At 43.2% G+C, this 16869-nt stretch overlaps 1 protein-coding gene across 11 annotated transcripts in view; it reads left to right on the forward strand.

The window, feature by feature from the left end:
- Positions 1–16869, forward strand: part of ATXN1 (ataxin 1) — a 255766-nt gene that overhangs the window by 87037 nt on the left and 151860 nt on the right. For all 11 annotated transcript variants that reach the window (XM_041118334.1, XM_041118340.1, XM_041118339.1 and 8 more), the window contains one exon: positions 1245–1364. The gene's annotated coding sequence lies outside the window, so the exon portion shown is untranslated. The remainder of the gene's footprint in view (positions 1–1244; positions 1365–16869) is intronic.

Genomic DNA, 16869 nt, shown 5'->3' on the forward strand with positions numbered 1-16869 from the left:
AGTACGTACAGCCACAGAAGGCTGTGGATAATGTCTCCGTTTCTTAATTAAAAGCAATGGAAAATATTATTCAGAGCTGTCTGTCTGTCCTAGCTGAGGAAGAAAACCGAAGTGGTCTGGCTTACATGCATGCAAGGTCAAATCCTGCTCTTTGCTGTGTTGTGAAAGTTTGTTGGCTTCAATGGGCATAGTCACAGGTGTAGCCCTGGGAACGGTTTGTCTTTCAGGCTTTTTAGAGTGCAAGAATGAATATGGTTGTTGGTCCTAAAAATTGTTTGTAGAGAAATAACTGGGATGCCTGTAATCCAGAGGGGCCATGCAAATGCAAGACGGTGCTCTCAGAGGGAAAGTGAACTCTGCACTGGCTGGCAGCATTTGCTTCTTGTAGTCAGGGGATTTTCCTGCTGACAGAGCCTGGTTTGGAGGCTTACATACCCAGCCGGCTCCTGGCCTGCCTTGCTGCAGGTACGGGAGACGGAGGAGGGTGAAATGGGGGGCGGTGAGAAAGTGTTCTGGTAGCAGCATTTGCTGAAAATTCAAAACCTTTCAGACCTTTTTTGGTGATGGTGGAGAATGTCAGCATTGATTGTATTAGAGACCTGCCAGTTTCTCTTACTCATTTGCTTCGTTGCTCCTCCTCCCTTCCTTCCTCTCTCGTCAGCCGGGCTGGCTTTTGTAGTGCTCATGCTGCGTTGCTTCTCCAGCACGGCTACTACTTCCCCCACACCGCTACTACAGAAATACTACAGTAACTCAGTGAAGATTTAGGGAGTTGGCCATATACATATTATTAGTGGTAATAACAGTGGTAGTGATAATAATAAAACCGATGACTGCTCTCCTGTGTAACAGTTTGATAGCTTACACAATGATTTTTCTTCTGTTTTGTATCTCTGGGCTTTCTTCCCTTTTCACCTTCATAAATCTGTGGAGTCTGGTATATACTGGATTGTGCTTTAAATGAATACTTTGTAGCGTACTGTCTTGCAGATTTTAAAAATAACATGTTTTTGAGTGGTTTAAAATAGCGGTTTTTTGGTGTGGGGTTTTTTGTTGTTTTCTTTTTTTAAAGTACAGCCCACAGAAGAGCGTTCATGCTGCTTCTGCTGGGGGGGAGTTATCACACTTGCTTTAGATAATGAAATATACATTGGAGAAAGGTCAGGGATTTCCCCTGAGCCACCCACCAATTGCTTGAAATGACATTTTCATTCTGAGTGTTTCTTGTTTTGTTTTTGTTTAAGATCCTGGAGCACAGGGAAAGAGTTTTAATGCAAAACATCAGAAAAAAAAGGCTGCAACATCTCCTGTGAGAGAGGGGAAAAAAGGAGATTTACAATTGCATCTTGAAACACTCATTTGAGGTAAGTGATTTGAGGGTCTTGTCATAAGTTACAGTTAGTTTGTAATTAAATTAATCATTATTTACCTCAGAGTGTCGTGATATTTCTGTCGAAGGCAATAAAAGCAGATGGGAGAGGGAGGGAGAGAACTTTAATGGCAAACCCAGAAACAGCAGTAAAATATGTAATGCACTTATCTTTTTGAAAATGGGCCCCATGAGTTCCAATCCTACAAACAGGCAATCATGTTAACATATATAAGGGTTAAACCCTGTTTAAATCAATGAGGCTATTCTCCCTGAAACTTAGGCATGTGCCTAAATATTTCTAAGTTTGGGATCTATATCGTATGGGAACTCTGCAGAAGAAAGCTATTGAAGAACGTACAACGCACTGCCAGAAAAATGCATATACAATTCTTTTACTGTTGGTGATAATGTCATGAGTAATCTGATTTTACAACGTTCTTAAGTGATATTTTTGTATTAAATACATAGTTCTCATTTTTATGTTTAAACACCTTGTTGAAATACCAAGCTTCTTAGCAGAGCCTGTAGATTCTACACCAGCTTTAATAATACGTCTGCCTTAATTGCTTCATCAGTGTGTCTTTGAACAAGTAGAGTTAAATGTATTAAGAAAATAATGTCCCCTTTCATAACTAGAGTTGCAAATTGCACTTGGATATTTGAATAGCAGCTGAACTAAGAGTTCCCTGACTGAGGCCGAATTGTGTTGTCCTGAGTTAATAATTTTTTTTAATAAAGGCAATTGTGAGTCGCAGGGAAAAGCTCACCTTTTCCCTCTAGTCTTCATTTTTTTGTTTTCATTTCTCATCAGAAAAGAATGACCTCTGACTCTTTTTTGTCTAGTAAAGAGAAAATGTTACAAGTTATTTACTCTGTTCTGCCCCGCAAGTGTGCTGAAGGAGACAAAATTACTGTAAGAAACCTGCAGAATCAAAAAGACCCACATAACATGGAAGAAGCAGGGGATATAATCCCATGAATGTGCAGAATATCAAAACCCTGTGGCTGGTGGCATTTGCAGACATTTGTTCCTTACCAGGTTTCAGAAGAGAGCAGAGCATAGCCGGCCCTTGTGCTTGCTCTGTATTTGCTTTGTAGGAATAGAGCTATTAAGTTTCTTTTGAAATCAACAGGCTCGCTGCAGGGAGCTAAATATTTCCTTTCTGGTCAGTGGACAAGAGCCATTGCTTGGGAAATTGTAATAGTCCCATAGGCATTTTTACTGATTTATCCAAAAAGTTCAAAACTTTTGCAAATCAGTGTAGCCAACTCCTTTTTACATGCAGGTCTTGCACTAGGGACTATGACCCCAAAGAGGAATACAAGACTCTTTCAGTAGGAGTCTGAGGTGATTTTTGTAGTTGTGAAATGAGGTATTAATGCAAATCTGTTTGAAACCGCTGCTGTACGACCTTTAGGGGCTCCGGTTCTTACCCTCCCCTCTCTCCCCCCATCCCTGTGGCTCAGATGGGGAAATGCCTTGCTTTCTGGAGCAAGCCCTGTTTCAGGCCTAGGGTGACAGTCCTGGCCAAACTGGTGAGAGAGGGAGAAATGCACCGCAGTGACACACGTGTGATTGCTCTCAGCCCACCTTTGCTTTCTCTGTGTCCCACTCTCCTGGTGGCAGGCATTCCTCCTCAGCTCTGCAGAGCATAAATCAAAATACTTTTATTCCTGTCTGTTTTTTTCACTGATGTCAGACCAGGATAATGTGCATGATTTTCCTTTCACAACTGCCTTCTTGTTGCTCTCTGAGGAAGAGCACATTAAAGTTCAGGGGGAGGTATCTTCGTATCATCTGTGTGGCCTTTATAATCATTTGATCAGCTCTCTGTTGCAGTCACAAAATCGTATAACCTTTTTTAGTTTTCTTTGTATTGGAGAGTGCAGGAGCTCATTGGCAGAGTATTAAAGAAAGGGAAGTTCTTTGGTGGCGAAATAAGCATTTTAAGATCTATTAAATTGTACCGCTACTCCTGCCCTTTCTTGATTATTTTTTCAGCACGTGAAGAAATAATGCCCCCTTTTGTGTGCCCAGAGAAAGTCCTGTGGTGCGTGCCAGGGAGTTACGTGGGCGCTGAGCTGAGCAGGCGGAGGGGACCGACTTTCTCCTGCCTTGTATTTTTCACTGGGAGTGAATACAGGGGACTGAGCCTGCCCAGATTAAACACATGCCTGTTTTGTTTTGCCTTTCTCTGCTCTTCTTTCAGCTGTCAGCATGCCATGTTCAGATGGCAGTGATCAGTCACAAATTGTCCCCTGTCCATGCTCCTCAGCTCTCCTAAACCATTAGTTTCGTGGAGCTCTTCAACAAAGATGGCACCAGTTCTATTCCCCCCCCCCCGTCTCTAGCTAATGGAAAAAGAAGTTGTTTGTTTGTTTGTGTTTTCTCCTCAAGTCAGCTGCATTAGTTCCCAAAGCAACTTGTGTTAAGTGGAAATGAGGCTTTGATAGTATGTGTGCTTGCTGGATACTTGCTTAGATTTTTTAATTTTTTTCCCCTGTATATGGATCTTTTCAATGGGGCGCCTCTATTGTGAATCAGAAAGAAAGTGCATGGGCTGCCAGGCACATAATGGAATTGTTCATTTGTTTCTGTAAGTGTGTGTGAGCCTTTGTAAAGAGGAGGTGGTGAGGACAGAGAATGGAAACCTTCACTGCGGGAAGCCGGGAGAGTGCAGTGGCACAGCCCGGGGCACCGTTGTGGTGGGATGTGGCCATGCCTGTGCCGCTGCCGACATGGCCATTCTGCTCAGTCGTGGTGGGCATTACCTGGGACTCGCACCGCTTAGCACGTCACGTGAAAATGGGTGAAGCTTACGCAGCCATTGACTATGCTGGCTGTAAACCACATAAGGCAAAATATTTGAAAGCTGTAATATTCCCAACACTTTCCTTAAACCATGTGCATTGGCTTTCAAAAAGTGATGTAAATATGAACCATGCCAATACTGTGCTTCCTCACTGTGAGGCTATTTATTATAAAGGACGTATGGTATAAGTCATTTTAGTATGGAGTAGATAAGAGCTTGAACCAAAGCCTTGGATCCAAGCCCACCAGCAGCTTTGCAAAAGGCAGGATCCAGATCTGAAGTCAGTGGTTCACACAGTTTCTAGCAGAGAGTGGTTTTAACTTACTCCATAAAATGGGAGTAGCCAGAAGTTTTAAATTAAGGCTTTTAAACAAGTTCTTGCCTTTTTCTCACCCACCATTCTCCTCTGCCTTAGAAGGTTATTGTGAAAGCACACCACCTATTTTCTCCAAGCCACTGTGGCCAGGATACACCAACTTAGGGAGTGGAGAGGGACTTCTGTGGTGATTACTGTTATACAGCCATATGCTCTTTTTCCAGAGGGGTTTTTCTTCTGAGGAGTTAGACCTCCCTTCTGGATGAAGGTCTTTGGAGTCATGGTGGAGGCTTTGGAGGTAGGACCTTGAAGTTTCACAGACACCAAGAAACAGTTGATCAGCCTGGCATGGAGCAAACCAGGCCACAGTGGCTGGACTCCCCACCTCCGAAAAAGCCCTCTCTTGTGATACTGTAGCTGAATTAGACATGAAAAATGATGGCATCGTAGACAAGAAATTCATAAAGCCTAAACTTTTCTTTCCTTGCTAGATATGGGACTCTATTCTCTCCCTTATCCTTTGCCCTTGGACACAACATTTTTAGGACTTTTCAGTCTCTAGCTGTGCATTTACTTGAGAGGCATCTGGTTATGTGTTACTTTACACATCTGTTACATACGTCAGAGAGTCAAATCCAGAGAGACTTTAACGTGGATTTGCAGCATTCCCTATGGGGCTTTGAATCCATAAGCCAATGAATGGCTTATGAGGATACAAAAATGCAGTATTTCAATCTACTGCATATATTACTGCAGTTTATTGCATATATATGCTACAGTGCCCTTTGTGTTTGGCAGAGAAAAGCTGGTATGGGAAAGAATAGAAGTGCTGGTGAACTGGGAAGTATTTAGGTATGGCGCTTAATTTGTTCCCTCCTAAAAACATCATCTTTCTGGTTGGCAGTATGAAAACCAGTTTTCATGATGATTTGAACATCTCTAAAAGATACTGCCCAAACAGTGTTTGTGTATTTCAAACTTAATTTCAGAGTTGTATCTTCCATTTGAACAGCGTTTCCTTCTCCACTGACCTTGCTGTTCAGGGTTCTGCATTTCTTTTCCTCTGGTTGCTAGTTCTGCAAATGCATGAAGTTTGGAGAAAACATATGGCTCCTTAGCTGGTCTTTTTTTATGATCCATATAGAAACCAAATGTGATAGATGTTATTTCTACAAATGATGAGCTAGGACTCCTGATTTGTGTGCAGTGCATGCCAGTGAGCAGACAGACGTAATTGTACGTAATTGTAACTTTTTGGGGTTTTCTGTTTGCCCTGGTGAGACTGTGCTCTGTGCTGGTGGTCTTTGGGTAGAGCCGTTGAGAAGAATATCACTAATAAACTCACGTGCATGTCGTCTCCTGTTTTGCTGATACGTAGCGGAGCAACTGCTCGCCATCTAAGGGAGGCGAGTGATAGCCATCATAACGGCAGCGTATGTCAACCAATGCTTGGGAGCCTCTTGCTAGCCTGCTGTTAATACCTGTTGGCAGAGGGTCAGACGGGACTGGGTAACACAGGGGATAGCACAGAGGAGCTGGAGTGGGGAAGATTTTACTTTATCTGAGACACCGTGAAAATGCAAATTTGGCCGAAGGCACACTGCAGCAAGGGTCCGAACGCAGAGCAAGCAGTGTGCTTCCCCTCTGCTAGAGGGCTCGGCAGCTGGAGCCCGTGTGGGAGCCCTTTGCTGCCGAGCAGCAGTCCTTCGTGCCCTGATGGAGTGGAGCTGTGGGTGCGAGAAGAAGCCATCCCGAGGGCTCTCCGACCCTGCGGGGCCTCCTCGCCCTCTGCGACAGGGAGTCCTTCGGCAGCTGGCCGCCCTCTCATCCCCTGGCTCTCTGCGACGTGGTTGCTGTGGGCAGGCTGCTGCAGCTGCTTTGTTTGAAATGATAATATTTTATGCTGTTACTGTGGAATACTGCAGTATTTTTTGTAATTACGGGCTGCATGCCAGTAATGTACAATAACATTTTGCTCTTCCTGTGCTGTTGCTACTGTAGGCATTCGTTCCAATTTGGGCTGCATTTGCAGTACGTGGTATTTTTTTTTTCTAGACTCTGCTCATTATGTATTGTGGATATTTTTGGATTATTCATTTCTACCCACGTCTGTCCGTACAAATCTATCTCAGAAAGTACTTCAGAGAGTGGCAGTCTACGTTGAACAAGCAATTGTTGTGGCTTTCACAGAATTACGTTCTTGTGAAAGTATGAGGCAAGAATGAGATGAAAATGAAGATGAAAATTGCTTTGTGAGTTTAAAAACAGCTATGGTTTTAAAAATGTTTGAGGCAGATATGAGGCTAAGCCTTTCTTTGACTGATGGTAAGCATATTTAGTGCTGAAGTCCTGCTCTACACCAAGCCGTAGGTGGCTGAAACCTCTGTGATGGCAGAGTCTGGGAGGCACTTACCATTGTCGGAGCCTGTAATGATTCTCTGCAGTTTTGGTTTTAACCATTAAATTTTTTTTTATTTTATTTCCACAGGAAAGTAATCATAACTTGGAAGATGGTCAGTAGCGTTCATGCCAATGATTGTTTATTAACGTTGTCATGGTCTGGAGATGAAATTTTTGTGAAAGGGAAATTAAAGTCCTAGACATTAGAGTTCACAGCTAGTCAGCCTGCATGCAGTTTGTTTCTGGAAGGTAGAGGTTGTGTCCAAAAGGAAACGAAGGAGGCATAACACAAAGGAGACAATTAATTTGTTTTCTGGTAAATTTGGAATAAAATACAGTGTGTTATACAAAAAGGATTGCACTTTTCTCGCATGTAATTTAGTGTCCTTTTACTGTGCTGACTCACCAAACTACTTCAGTTTCAGTCTGCATTTGGTTTAAATTACCTCAGAGGCCTGCATTTGTACGCTGCTGTGTAAAGTACTTCTCATCTGCAATCCAGATTTTTTTTTTTTTGTTCAGCATTTCAACTGACTTGCCTTTTTTCATTTTCCAGGTCTCTGTTTTACTAACATTTGAAACCAATCAACCAATCACTCCATGTGCCTGCTTGGGCTCTGTGATAGGCAAAAGCCATGTTGCAGCAACAGATAGAACAAGGAGTGAATCACTGCTTTCTGCCTTTCCATTACATTACCTAAACCACTACGCATAAACATTGCTTTATGTATGATATAGCAGCATGATTATCTCACTGCATTGACAGAACAGTGCTGGAAGTGAATTCTTCTATTACATCTTTAATGAGCTACAATTAAAAATAGTGTGTTGGCGTGCCAGTGTAGATATGTTATTCTCAGAATTTTATTGAAGCCATTTTGACTGTTAGATTTAGTTGACGTCATGTTGTTCTGAAAACCTTAAGAATTAAACAGCAGAAAAATCTGCTTTGCTAGGTGAAAGTTAACTGGACAGTAAAATCTGTTGACTAAAAAGATTCACGTCTATACTGAGTGCAAAAGCCTGCTTTTTGTCTTTGAGAGTGTATTTTTTACTATATAGTAAAAAAATCCCAAACCACAAAGCAGCAGGTTTCTACAGAGCTCCAGATAGGTCCCAGGTCTCTTGACACCTGTGGCAGCAAGCCTTGAGTCATAGATAGCACGAAGCTGTGAAGCCTAATACTCTCAGTATTCAAAAGCACACCTACGTAGGAGTTTAATTTCAAGTGCCTCTTTTAGCTCTGGGGTTTTTTTTCCCCCCAAACTAACAAAATTTAAGAGTCATTCGTAGAATTTTGCAGAGAAAAATTTTCTCAGCATTTGTGGCTTTGTGAAGGATTGACATCACTTAGAGATCAGAAAATAGCGCTGTCAATTTTAGCTTGACGGCATTCCATTCTCTGCTCCAAAAACCTGATGAATAACAATGGATGAGTCAAAGTTTTCTTGGAATTTTCTTTTTTTTTTTTTTCTTTCCTCCCTCCCCTTGTGCAATTCCATTGCCATTTTTAGCGTGGAGGGCAGTTCTCCAAAGAATGTCTGTGTGCTTGAACTGTGATTTCTTGAAAATTCAGAACAAAATCGAGTTGTGTCAGACAACAAAAATCGTTGTATGTTTCTATGAATTTTGGTAACATTAAGTGAGCTTTATTGAAGCATCCACAGTAAAAGGCAGGAGGTGTTTGTTAAAGAGGTGTTGCATCTCCGCTTCAGCAGTATGGAGATCTCCCTATCATGCTGCTTCGTCATGTTGTGATGAGTTTTTCCTTAATTATTTTTTGTGTTTTATCAGCTGTGCTCAGGGAAGTTGCCTGACAAAACAAATTATCAGTGGGTTTGGGAGAATTGGGCCAGCTTGAAGCACTTGTTGAACCACAGCATCTTTCTGTCTTTGCCTCTGTTTTCTGTGTGAAAAACAAAGATTATGTCTCTTACATATTTTAGCAGGATGTTGAGTGTAGAAATACTAAGGACAGAGAATTGTGTGGGTACTACTGTTACCTAAGTGATGTGGTATGCTTAAGATAGGCAGTGTTGCCAGCTGTTCTTGGCAAAATCCCTGGGGTTACGATGAGTGAAATTTTTAACTGTTGAGTATTGTTGTGGGTTTTTTTTTTAAATTGCAGAAGTGGCCTGTGTCAGGCATATTCTGACATGTCAGAATGAATATATGAAGTATGAAGCTGTATGAAGCTGCTGAAAAGAAATGTGAGGGGGAAACAGGTTAAAGCGATCGTAAAGGGAGGATCTGTACATTTTTCTTCTGCAATAGATAGCTTGTATTTTATTTAAAATTGGCCAAAAAAAAAAAAAAAAAAAGGAAAAAGTGCAAGTGTCCCCTTAAGAGCTGCTGTGTCAAATTTGAAGAATGATTTGAATTCAGTCATTAAAGTGTGAAATGGAGGGATTTTAGTTCTGCTTTAAATTATGCATCTCAAATTAACCTTAGCTGCAGAGTCTCTGCTGACGCCCCCGTAATGACACATTATTGGTACTAATGGCTTCTTTGTGACTTGAGATACAAACAGACATCCTAGACAGAAACATTTCGGCTTTCAACTAAATAAGACGCATGGCATGCATTTCCACCTTGGGTTTCTAGTGACAAAGCCCTGCTGTACTGGTGGCTGCTGCTCATGAGCTCTTCTTTCCAGCTTCCATGCACTGCTCCTTGCCCTGGCAGGTGAGGGCAGCTGAGTGGAAACCTGCTTCGCAAGCTTGGAAGAGCAGGAGAGCAATAAGTTTGAGTGAGCATGGAGCCCAGCCAGAAGCTGAGCATTGTAGGGAACCAGGGCAAAGATTGAGATGTGGGCAGCGGAGGGGAGGAGGAACTTCTAGCAGATGATAATCTCGGGAGGAAAAGGACCCAAAATTGTGAGGGAAATGGAGAAGAGATGCCAGGACTTAAGAAGGAAATTGATAAATAAGGGAGGGATGAGGTTAATAAATAATATAAGCAGTAGTGGTTTATTAACCCTTTATGTGCACTGCTGACATGAAAAGGGGCCGTATTTTTGGAGTTCTGTGCACTTAGGTCTTCCTTCTGAAGCTTACCGTCACTGTTTGAAAAACTCCACCTCTACCCAGAATTTCACTCATGGTTTTTGCAGCTTTCTCTGTGCTACTGGTGTCTCTCCTGGGATGAGAGGTATAGTTACTAACTGAACGTAGATACTGGGCGGGCAGCCTGAACATGTCTGTGAATGAGTGAGAATGGCATAGCCTGGGGAGCTATGTACAGAAGACGCACAGTTTTATGTGTTGATGAAAAAGGAGTGGCTTGGCAAGCCAGGCCCAGAATTTAGACCCTGGCTTCTCTTCCAAAAGATATTCCCTAGCTCATTGTTTTATCATGATTTTCTCAGTGGGATGTCAAGATGTGGGATATTGGCTGCCTCCCCTTTCAAGCTGCAGCTCTGGGAATTTGCTTTTTGGCTATGGCAGGAGTGATGGAGAGGTGCTTCTGTCTCGTGGTTGTGTTGTGTGGTCTGTTATAGGCTGTGCGACATTGCATGACTTTCTGTATGAGTCTGCTCTCAGCAGAGAGTGCTGGAGAGTAAGTAATCTTGTGGTATTCTGGATCCAAAGCAGGATAGCACTTGAGTATGTAGGATCAAACACAAAAAAGTATTCACATGCCTCCTGGTATTCCTCAAAGGAACCACATTCCTGAACTGGGACCCAAGGCGTTAAAAAAAAAAAAAAAAAAAAAAAAAAGTAGATATGCTATACATCACACTTACTAATGTATTAAAGATATTTGTATGAATAATTAAAACACCATTTAGGATTGCCACAGTAATAGAACAGAATGTGTTTTGTCATTTTTCTTTTCTGTTCCTTTTTGTTGATTGATAAATTTATTGATTTCTTCCATTAATTTAGAGTAGGTATCCTCAACATTATTGCAAATTAGCAAGGCTCTGCTTTACGTTAATAAGCTGTTGAGCACGCTAATGGATTGAAAAAAAGTCAGAATTCAATAATAAGGGTCCGAAAAATTGAGGCCTAGAACACATATCTAATATTTTGCATCAAATAGGTTTGTAAAATATTACAGCCTTTGTTTGTCCTAATTGTTAATTCAAAAAAATACTTATTTGATATTCATTATGACTAGCCTAATAGCACATCAGAAAAAATGGAAAATAAAGGCAACAAGTTACCTCAGATTTTCCATTGTATTTGTAGTTAACCTTAAGCTGGTTGGATTCAGTGCGAATATGTTGGGTGAATTGGAAGGCAGAACTTCACTGTTAAAAGAGACAGCAGTCCTTCTGAAACCATGCATGAAAAAAATAATAAACTTCTGAAACTGAGGTCTGAAAAACACAGACAGGTGTGATCCAAGAGACCTAAAGTAGGAATTGTATTAAATTTCACATGCATGTGCACACAAAATCTTTTCATAGCTCAAATTTCTTCCGATTTATGTCTTTGATTTTTCCTTATTATTTACATTTAATTCATTAACCTGTTTTCTCATATTTTTTCCTACCTTCAGAAATACCTGGTTTATGAATATGCTAGAATGTATGTTAAATATGAACACTTAACAGTTGTTAGGTCATTGTTGTTATGATCCTTTTTCAGAGCCATATCTCTCTGTTTTCCAGCTACAATGGACAATTTGTCGTAACACTTGAATTAGTATCATATGTTTTGTTTGGTACTAGTGTTTTAACCAAGCTTGGAATATGTGTTTTCATATGTATTTTTGGGCCCAGTTTTGGATGCAATAGCATGATGACTGGTACTGAATGATAATTAATCCATTGGGTTGTGTTATCTTCTGAGTGTTTGTGACGTCATGTCTGATAGTATGCATTGACCTCCTCCTTGTGCATTTTGCTGTGTACTCTGAGTTTATTTGTCCTTGTACATGTTATTAACATCACGGGAATTGTAATGGTTGACAAAAAGAACATAAAATATAGTGGGTGCTCGGGATGCATTTATTTTTTTGTCTTTTATTGTTTTTTTAGTGTCTTTTCTTTCCCATTGATGGACAATGGGAGGGGAGCAGTGCTGTCAATCAAGGCCTCTGCTCATCTTCACGAGCCTTGTGCTAATAGCAATACATACTGACTTCTTACCTAGCATTTTTCCAAGGCTTTGCAAACAGGAGTTCATCCCCTGTAGTGTCCTAGCAGCTCTCCTGCACATGTGCCATCCCAAACTGACATTTTGTTTGGGGCAGGAGTTGGCCCCATGCATTGTTTGTGCTGTTGGCTGCCTCTGTTGGGAGGCAAGAGTTGTACTGTCAGAGGCATGTGCTTCTGCCTACCAGCTGCCAGCGATGTCCAGACTTTACTGGGGAGAAAGACTTGGTGTGCCTATAGACGCAGCTACTCATTAGTCTGGGTTTTAGCCCTGCTTCTAGGGAATGGTTACTGCTCTGGGCTTAATTTGAGGTGCCTTGCTCAGTTGCCATAATACAAAGTGAGCTATAGAAACTGCCTGCTGCACAAGGGGATGTAGAATAGCTGTCTCAGTGTGGAAAGTGCTGTATGAAATCATTCCACTTACTGTTGTTACATGTAACACCTACAATGACTATAAATGAAGGATATTAGAGGGGAAAAAATAATATTATTTCAGTTAGTTTACTTTGTGCATATTTGACAGCCCTCTGTGTATAGTTAGTTACATAATTTCCTGGGATAGTCAGATTTCTCTTTATTTGTGGGGCTCTTTCTCTCAGCCATAGGGAAAGAAAATACATTAAGGATCAGAAAACATGGCTGTAAAGCAAGGAAAAATTGTCGGTAAGCTGAAGAAGAGATCTAAGTACATGGAACTGCTTTTGACTCATCTTCCGAAAGCAGCTCAGTTCCGGAATAACAGTGCCCTTTTGGGCTACATTTCAAGAAGGTATGATTGTACTCAGATCGGAACTGTAAAGATCGATAGCAAGCCCAACACATCCTTTCTTTTCATGACAGGTTCGCTGATTGCCACCTGAGCAATAATAGTGCACTGGTCAGCATAAACAGCAGAAGTAGTAGTCATGGATTTTTGTCTCCATTGTAGCATGTGTTTGGGGTTACGCTGGTGTTGTGGTGGGTTTGCACCCGTAGTCCATGGAAGGAGAGATGTTTTTCCCTGTTCGCCTTCCCTTCTCTCTTGCCTTTACACTTCCATCTTGAATTGGGGCTGGGCTGTTTGGTGTCTTTCCAAGGACAGAGCAGGGCAGGGAGAGCACGCTTAGCCAAAAAGATAAGAGAATACGTCGTTTCAAGATACCAGTGTTTCATGAGGTGTGTGTTTTGCTGCGTATCCTGCTTAGGAACTAGTAGGGAGCAAGATTTTCCCAGGGTGTGTGTCAGGCGACCTTATGCGTCGGGGCTGCGGTGGAGCTGAGCACAGGGTTTCTTTTCCTCGAGGGAAGGCCCCGTGCTTTTGCTGTGTTTTGGCAGCCTGACATGGCAGCGAGTCGGTAACCTGTGTGCGTGTTGTTGGTTTTTTTTTTTTTTTCATCTGCCTCCCTCAGTTAACTGAAGCTCTGTGACTTTTTAACCCGCTGTCCGTAGGCCGTTGTTTTACAAGCTCATTAAGGTGGCCAGGATGGCGGTGGCAGCAGTCCTGGCCCCCCTCCGTGGGTACTCATTAGATGGGTTCCTTGTGTTGACATAAGCATTGTGCAGTTGTGCTCTGAGCCAGGTCTGGGAAAGGAGCCAAGTCAAAAATAATCCCAAAAAAAAAAAAAAAAAAAAAAAAAAGTATGTTTTCAGCAGGATCTGTTCCCGGATCTAGCTTACCGTCGCTCTTGCACCAGCCTGGAAAGTGTGAGGGTTTGTGCTGGTGCAGGGGGAGGTGAGGATGAGCAGCTGGGGCGAGGTGGTCAGGGGTGCTGGTGCTGGTGGCAGAGACCCTGCCTGCTCATGTGGCGTTGGCGCAAGGAAATGGGGCTCTCCTGAGCATGCTGCCTGTCTTTCCTTGAGTCTGTCGGCCCAGCTGCACTTCCAGTAACTTCCGAAGCTGTGAGGCGGTTTTGGCCAAATTTGCCTGAAAGGCAGGGTTTGAAGGTGTGAAGACCCTCTGAGCTCAGCAATACATGGTGGCTGGTAGGCAGACCTAAATCAACTCTCCCCAGCGATAAAAAAAGTTGTTAGCAGGGGCTCAACTGCTGACCTTCTCAGGCCTCCTCTTGAGGCACTATCCTGCTGTCCCACTTTGGGTTGAATTGTGCTCGTTTTGGCGGGGGGGGGGTGTCACCTGTTAAACAGCTGACAGGAGAGGAGTGCAAAGTGCTCTCTGGGGATGACTGTTCACCTCAAGGGGCAGGAACAGGTCACCTCCTGGGTCCCGACTGTGGTGAGGGACTGCACTTCCATTTGTGGCGTGGGGAGGTTTTTTGTTTTTCTGTGTTGTTTGTATGTTGTTTTTTTTTAATTCCCTCTAGGGATCAAAATTTATGGAAGCTGGGAAAGTTGGGAGGAGAGACTCCCTTCAGTTTTCATTTGGGTGGCCAACTATTTAACCCTGAAGTCAAACAGGTCTTTCTATCCCCACCTCTACATAGCTTCCCTTGAACACCTGGTGACATCTTTGTGCCTTGTTGGGTCCAACTTCCATCTCCACGGGACTGTGCTGCTCTTTGGCCCCTGTGCCTGGGTTTCACCTGCCCAGCCTGCCCCGCTGCACGGGCAGCCCTGCTCTGCACCACTGCCGAGGAACTAATATGAAGACACACATTGTGGTTTCCTGCTGTTTTGCTTTGTAACTAGTTCACTGGTAAATATAGCTTGTGTGTGGTTATAAATTCATTCTCTCATTATGGGTGGTTGTTGTGCAATAATTATGTAGAAATTATGACTGAGGATTGTTGTGGATGGGTTTTTTTTGTTTTGTTTTGTTTTGTTTCTTTATGTATTTTTGTGCTTGACATGCCCTGCGGTGGGAAGGGTAGGCTTTGGTATCTGCCCTAACTGAGAACAGGGCCACAAGCAGGTGTCGGGATTCGGTGTGGGAACAGGCACCGTCTCACAGGCTGCTGACTTTCATGTGGCTTGCTTTGCATGGCTACACGGGCACTGCAAGGCAAATCGGGGCCTGTGCTATTCAGACACCTTTTTATTCTTGCTTTACTCTGTGGGCAGGCACGCTGTCTCTCCCTGCAGATTTGGTACTGTACACGTGTTTATTCTGAAATAAACCCCTCCCGTCTCTTTGGAGGTGTCGTGGTACTCTTCCTGAAGCCATTTTATCTCTGGCAGCTTCGGGTCCTGCTCTCTGGGCAGGGTCCTCCGGGTCCTGCTGCCTGGCCGAGGCCGTGCTCAGGCCGAGGCAGAAGTGCTCAGGTCCTGCTCCCTGGAGGTCTTCCCTTCACATGGGATCCCTCCTGCCGTCCCTCCCTCTGTTTGGATGTGGAATTAAATTAAGGGCGGGCTTCTTGTTGTTCCCCTCCACCCCCATTCCTTTATTTTAAATTCCAGTCGAGCAGATCCAGAACAGCACTGCTTGTCCCTGCTGAGTTCTCATTTTCCTCCCATCCCTCCTTTCATTTTGCATTATCCCCTGCACTGTGTTTGCAGGCCATATGTGTCCTTTGAACTCTGAAGAAGCTGTGCCAAAAAGAAGCCTTCCTCTCCTCCCCTCCTCCCATCGTGGAGCCGCTCTTAGGTAATTGCAATTAGTGTACAACGTCTAGCAAACGCAGAAGTGAAGTTTGTGGGTGAGTGTCTGCAAATTTCCTGAGAGCTTCAGAAATGCTTGTGCTTGGTCTTTGCTTTTGCTCTTTAAACGTGCAGCAGTTCCTCGAGTCCGAAACAGCCGCTCCTGCTCTGGGAGGTGTTCATTACCCGAATTTGCCTACCGCACCCCTGGCGAGGCGTGGGGACGGCTGGAGTGGCTGGCAGGGCTCCACAGCTCTGGCAGGGCTTCTGTGCGGAGGAAGGTGGAGCTGCCCGTCGCTGTGTTACAGCACTGGGCAGAAGCAAGACAGGGGAACAAGCGGCTTCACGAGCACGCTGTAATAGGATGAACCCTTTAGCTGTCTTCCCAGGGAGAGGGGACACAGGCTGACAAGAGTGGGAAAGGTGAATCCCGTCCTGTTAAACGAAGAGTGGGGGAATTACTTGTCATCATTCACAAGCTGCAGAGAAGAGGGGTGTGCTGCTGGGCCAGCGTGCCCTCGTGGCTGCTGCGCAGGGAGCTAGCGTCAGCTGCCTGCTCAGCCGGAGGGATCGCTCTCATCTTGGGCTTCAGTTTTCAAGAGGGATGTCCTCCGTGGAAAAGGGTGACAGGTGCCTTTTGGGTCCCTTCCCCTTCAGCCTCAGAGAAGTGTCTTGTGCATTAAGCCAGGTTTCTGACCTCATTCCTCAAAGGAGTTTTAAATGGGGAGAAACAGGAGTATTAATTAGCGCCTCGTTAAGTACTTGTAGTCAAGTATGATAATTTTCTTGAAAGGATAATGTATTAGATGAATAAAAATACTCTCCATTAAAAAATGAATACAAAGTCATTTTAAACCACAAAGATTATTGTACGTTTCTGAAAAATTAATGTGATTAAAGCAAAATATATTTAATAAATTAAAAAGACCCTGTTAGGCTGTTTAACTTGTTGATCTCTAATTAGTTATTCTCAAATCTAGTGCTTCAGGACTTCAACCTTACCTGCAGGGACAGGAAATAATTTTTCCCTCACTTCATTTTTTTTGGCTTGTAATTACTAGGTTTGAGTTGTGGGTGTGGTGGTTTTCCTTCTTTTTTCCTGTTTTTTTTTTCTTTTTTTCTTTTCTGGTGTCTTTCTCAGAGATTGGCCACAATGAAAGCTGAGACCCTAGACAGGGTAGAGTGGTGATCAGAGCTGATACGGAGATTTCTTTGATGAGGTTGATTAACATGACCTACCCATGTGCTGATTTCTAGATTTGGAGCTGAGAAGACATTTTCGAGGGTATTTCCTCCTGTCCCTTTTGTCTGTGACGTGTCATAGGTCGTGTCTGCTAGGTTCACATAG

The sequence above is a fragment of the Aquila chrysaetos genome, chromosome 18 (assembly GCF_900496995.4).
Source record: "Aquila chrysaetos chrysaetos chromosome 18, bAquChr1.4, whole genome shotgun sequence".
Classification (NCBI taxonomy): Eukaryota; Metazoa; Chordata; class Aves; order Accipitriformes; family Accipitridae; genus Aquila; species Aquila chrysaetos.